Here is a 6,000-nt window from a genome sequence, read left to right as displayed (position 1 = left end):
TTTTAGAACAACAATGTAAAAGAAAACAACAGCAAAAATCCCCCACCTGTTAACTTACACTGTTAGAGCATATCTTCACCAGATGCTGAAAGTAAACTTCACTTACTAGTATTTTTATAGTCCTGTTATATATTTGGGCTTCTGATTTGAATATTACAATAAATAAATTACATAATGTTAATGATTTATATAAAGAGAAAGCTTCTATCAGGTAGAATAGCAGAGTATGAGTTATTGCATGTTAACTATTTGGTATTTGGAGATCATGGAAACCGGTTGTGGGCAGTGGAAAATGTTTGTCATTTTATACTGTGTCACATTAATCACCCTAATCTTTTATTTTTAGGTGTAAGATGTGATTCTTCATTCCAGGAAACCCTAAAAAGATGTTCCTTTGCATGGAAGTAAGTACTGAAAGTTAGGACATTCCTTTTGAAAGCACCCCAGAAGCAGACACATTCATTAAACCTATTTCTGTACTGCTGTCCCCAGAAAGGCGAAGAAACAGTGAAAAAGGAGAAGTCCACACTGGGAGAAAAGCTATTTTATATAGCATAATAATCTTGTCAGGAAACAGAAAACAAATTCCTGCCCCATCTCAAGCTGTGGAAAACCTTGAACTCACAAGAAGCAATAAGCTCAAACCATATAAGAGAAAGCGACTCAAACTTTTGATATTAAAAAAGAGGATCTGTAATTCTGAAGTGATTTGCAAGTAAGTGTTATTATAAACAAAAATCCCTTTCTGAATTCCTCACTTTTCTTCTCCATTTTCATTGTGTTGTCCTCCCAAAGTGCCAGGGAATAAAGATCCCTGCAGTGCTCTCATCACACGGTGTGTCGTGTCAGACGAGCTATGTGAGCCTGGGTCTCTGAGGAAGGGCCAAGTCTTAGGTATCTTTTATCTTAAAATAATGTGATATCTAGTGCTTGGTTCCACTTGCTACCAACTGGAAAAGCAGAAACTGGTCTAGTTTTTAGTACCAGTTATTATTACATTGCATGATGGGCCTGAGTCTAATTTTACTCTGATTTTACACAGCCATTGACTTTAATGGACTTGTTCCAAATTTTTCACTGGCATAGCTGTGAGTAGAATTAGGCCCAATAACTGTCATGTAAAACAAAATCATTCCATCTTGTAAACCATAAAGCAGGTTACATGGTAGTTAAGTGTGGGCCAAATAAATTCATCTTTCAGATGATGTGTTTAATGGCAGCCTTGGATGCTTGCAGTCAATTAAAATTTCCTGGCACATTTTCACAGGACAAGGAACGTTTGTTACTAATCATGTCCAAAAGAAATTCTGGCTAGTGTAATTGTATTTTACTTAGCTAAAATTACCTTTGTGATTATAGCTAGGTAGTTATTCTTCACTCTATCTTTTGGAAAACCCACACTATTATGTTGTTGTTGGTGGTGCAGATGATGGCTGTGTTATCACCCAGAAGCACCATGCAGTTGAGCTTCTCTTACTCTGGACTGTTGAACTGCAAAGTGCCTTTAAAGTCTTAAATTGGGAGGGGGAAAGGAAGTGTCAAGACTGCTGTTTAAATATTTAGGGACAGATCCTCAGCTAATATAAATTACCATAGGGTTGAAACATGGTCATGTCCCTTTGGTTTCATTACTCTTACCTATTTATATAAAATATTTTATGATACTTTGGTCTTTAAAAAAATAAGAAAACAAGGTACAGGCTGTTGCACTTTTTCTAGTTGTTTCTTCTTGTGTTAGTCCTGAATTTGGCCTAAAGTAACTCTGAAACTCTTCACCTTAGCTACCATAACAATAAATATTCTTTGAAAATACTTGTCTTTCTGCCTGTCTCTTTGGAAAATCAGATCTGCATTTAGGACCACTCATCCAAGATAATGTGGATTTTCCCAGCCATTTGGAAGGTGGTATAGTGTGATCATGCTAAGGAATTCATGCTGGATTAAAAATGTCTCCAAAGAAGCTGCCCCATATGAACTTCTAATGGATATGTGGAGAGCAATGTGTTCCTTGCATGCTCTGTGGAAAAGCCTATCAAAACTCTAGATATGAGAGATTAATTGAGGAAAGGTTTTGAGGGAAAGCACAATGGTCAACTCCAACAGCTACAGAGTGGCTCAAGTAAGTATGATACTGTTCCTCTTAATAGATAATATTTTATAGGTTATTTTTACATCATCTGTAGTCTGTACAACTTCACTCTTTCTACCTGTCAAAATGATGTGTGCAGGCAGGGAGCAGTGGCATTTTTGTCTCAGAGCAGCTGATCAGTTTTGTGAGAGTATGTTGGGAATACTATGTTTCAGCAAACTCCAGATACATCCAGGGGCAGAAATCATCATTGCACTCTAACAAACAAACAAACAAAAAAAGATTTTGCTGGTGGTAAAATCTGGTGGTAGTGCTAAAACATTATGCAGATATTTGTATGCATTGAAAAAAGCCAAGGAAGTGCCTGTGAAGCAATACCTGCACATTTTAGTTAAATGTATCAGGAAGAAAGAGTGCTTGTGATCAAGCCAGAAAATTGAATGCAAACAGTGATTTTGGCTTACTAGCTGCAGGTCTCCTAACCTGAAATATTATATTTTTTGGATTTCAGTTCCACAGTACTATATACTTGGCTTCTCCAGTTCAAGTCCATAGCAAATTATTTGCATGCTGTGCTGGGATTAAAAAAAAAAAAATAATAAAAAATTGAGAAACAGCTGCTGTTGGCTCTTTAGTCTGACTTCAACTTATTCCCAAACTCAGCCAACAAACACAGTCCTCCTACACTTGTAGAGCTTCTGGTTTTTCTTGGCCCATACAGCCCTTTGTCCTCTGGCAAAATTTCACTGGAAACCTCATGTAAATAATGTTTGATCTTTACCAACTCATCTCAAGGAGGAGGACCCATGTTTTAGCCTATTTTCCTTCTCTGCAGCGAGGAAAGGAGGAAGGTAGAAATTTTATGTGTGGGAACAACTGTGTACAGGTGTGGTCTCAAGACCCCCAAGATTTCTTGTGACCTTGTGCTTTCCAAAAGTTCTTCAGCAAGGTATTTACCAGGATAATCAGTGACTGTAGTAAGTGTAATGAGTTCTTGCTGTGTTTTCTACCTATATTTTCCATGCAGTTTACCCAACACTCTTACCCTGTCTACAGCGAGGGGACTGTGAAAACCTCCTCTTTATTAAGTTCAATGCATTATCTTATAGGAAGAGGAATTAGTGCACATCTATGTAGGAAAAAAAAAAGTAGGAAACTATGGCTATTAGCTTTTGATCACTGTTACCCTTGCTGATCAAACTATATTTATGTGAGATCAAATATTCTTTCATCCTCCAGAAATTTGAATCAAATTCTCCAAATTTGATTCAGACTTCAGAATGGCCCCGAGACCAAGGAATATAGGAAATGAATGAAAACACAGAAATATTGGAAGGCCAAAAAGGCAAGAAGGATTCATGCAGAAACTCAACTGTCTCTGATATCAAGATTAACAATGAGATTTGTCCTGCTGCTTCTCAGGTATGCACACTCCACAACCATCTAACCAAGTTCTGCCTGCATGAAGTAGAACGCAGCAGTTTTTCATGTTTGGCTGATGGCTTCTCTCTTTGCCTTCCTTCCTTTCCTCCTGTACCCTTTGCCAACAAATTTTAATTGGTTTCATGTCGTCAGGTTGCATCTCTCTCTATGCAACTGGTCCATAACTATCTATTTTCGTTTGCTCTCCACAGCATTCTCATTTTCTCACTATTCTGACTTCACTGCCTGCTCATGCTCAGGTTTTGAATATGCCAGATTAATTGCCCTATCCCTTAATCAGAGGAATCTGCATAGCGAGTCAACCTTTTTTTCCCTAATATCAAGATGGCAGAGCTATTAAAAAGCAATGTCCAAGAAGAGAAAAGGAATAGGTTGTAATAGTCATGAATTTGTTAACAGCAACTTGAGACAGTGAAAAGTTTGTCCTGAAAGGGATTGTGGCAACTTAACAGTTTACCTTCACAGAAGCAACATAAAAAAAATGGTTTAAATATCTTTAGCAGTAAAACCAGGATGCTCTCATGGATTGTATTTTCTAAAATGTGATACAATGGCACAATATAGGAACATTCAAAAAACAATTATTAATTGTTAATAGAAATGAATAAATACACAGTGAGTTCTAATTGCCAGCTCTGTTATGAATTCATCTTTGTTTAAGGTTTTGAAGGGTCTGACTCAGAAACAAACTTATCCTGTTTGTAATTCAAGGTATTTTTAACAGCTAAAACTGAGTTCCTTTAAAAGATTGTTTTAAAAATCACTTTGATTTCAGAGGTCTTCAGATATCATACTAGATGTGTATCCCAGATATCTGAGCTGTGTGGGAAATGAGTATGCTCTAATTTACCCAATGTTTTGGAAAGGCAACCTGAAACTTAAGAGACATTTAGATATCACAGTGGCAACCATAGGAGTGTCTGGACCCAGCCAGTCAGAAGTCCCAGAAGTACTCTTTAGTTCAGTGTCTGGGCTTAAAATGAAAAATTGTCAGTTTTCAATTTTAGAGGGAAAAGAAAGTTGTTTGTTTTTTGTTCATCTACCAGGGGAAAATGGTTAAAAAACCAACTAACAAACTAACGAGTATGCATTTTCAGATAAAATGCATTTCTGTTTAGACATCTTGGCAAAAGAGGAAATATTCTTATAAAATTACTTTGGTCACTGAAGCTGTCTTTTTCTTAAAATATTTTGCAAGCAAACTAACTTGGCAGCTTGGATTCATTTAGACTCATGCACCTTTATTCGTTTTTCAGGTCTGAGAAATAATCAGATACTTACTTTGGAAATGTAGCAGAAAATCATATGATTCTGGGTTTGGGCAACCCAATCCACAGAAATACATCGAGCAGTGGTTTGTTCCTTTCATAAACATGATATTTGCTCTTCTTGTATCATTGCTTATTCATTTGGATTATTAACAGGCTTTTTAAAACTATTAAAGCCTTGCCGCTCATCTTCAAAACTGCCTCTAGGCATCTTTGATTTATGTGGTTAGCATTTACTCCCTAAGGTCTTATCGACCTTGGCAGTGTTAGAAATCATATTTTCACATGCATGAATTGCCCTTGACTAATTTCACCAGTACAGTTTGAACATAAATAAACTTTCTTTGGCAGTTGCATTTTTTACTTTTCACTTGTTTATTGTTAAGAAACACGTGAATGAGTGTATGGAATATACAGTAAAGTAAATCTGCATTGAAGTTTGGTTAAGAATGTGCATTATTGTTCCCCTTGAATGTGTTCATGATAGATGGAAGGATTTTTTCTTTTCTTTCTTTTTTTCTACTTTGAGTTGGTTGTTTTTTTTCCCTAATCTCCCTTTCAGGATCATACAATTCACAGTGACTTTTGATGTTATTCTCCCCTGTAGTAGTTATGCATTTCTAAGACCAGAGTGAAATTAATTTTCTCATTGTAAAATGGGACATGTGCTCCATGATAGTCCTCCCTATTTGGTTAGCAAACATGAGAAAAGATAAAGGTTCAAAAAATTTGGGGATTTGCAAAATTTGACTTCCAGTAGAAAGCTTGCCAGGGCCACAGGCACTTTGTAAGTAGATACATCAACCCACATCTCAGGAGAGAAATGCAAGAACAGAACTTTATTATCAGCACCCAAGCATCAAGAAAATATCTTAGGCTGTGTAACCTGGTGGCTTCCAGACTGGAAGGATGGAATATGAACATCACATGCAGTTCCCACAGATGTAGGATGTGGCCTGCCAAGCTGAGCAGCTTGGCATCAACAGTGACAATAAAAGGGTTGGAAAGCAAAATTCCTCACTCCAAATTCAAGCTCTACAGCTGAGCCATTATAGCCTGGTGTGTAAAGGAAAGCACTGTATTAGAGACTGCATTAACTCCCATGACATTAGAAAATTCATGGGGTTTGGGTACTTTCTGAAATGTGTTAACACTGCTAGTAGAAAGCAGGTTACTGTTTTTAATTTACTTGATTGAGGT

At 36.9% G+C, this 6,000-nt stretch overlaps 1 long non-coding RNA gene across 2 annotated transcripts in view; it reads left to right on the top strand.

Moving 5' to 3' along the window:
* The first annotated feature begins 354 nt into the window (after positions 1-354).
* Positions 355-6,000, top strand: part of LOC108641760 — a 79,330-nt gene continuing 73,684 nt past the window's right edge. For both annotated transcript variants that reach the window (XR_003916407.1, XR_003916406.1), the window contains exons 1-4: positions 355-404; positions 493-715; positions 1,846-2,119; positions 3,329-3,511. This is a non-coding gene — a long non-coding RNA (uncharacterized LOC108641760). The remainder of the gene's footprint in view (positions 405-492; positions 716-1,845; positions 2,120-3,328; positions 3,512-6,000) is intronic.

Source organism: Manacus vitellinus, unplaced genomic scaffold (assembly GCF_001715985.3).
Source record: "Manacus vitellinus isolate BGI_N305 unplaced genomic scaffold, ASM171598v3 scaffold_10_pilon, whole genome shotgun sequence".
Classification (NCBI taxonomy): Eukaryota; Metazoa; Chordata; class Aves; order Passeriformes; family Pipridae; genus Manacus; species Manacus vitellinus.
The sequence above is the reverse complement of the archived record's forward strand: the minus strand, read 5'-3'. Positions and strand labels throughout refer to the sequence as shown.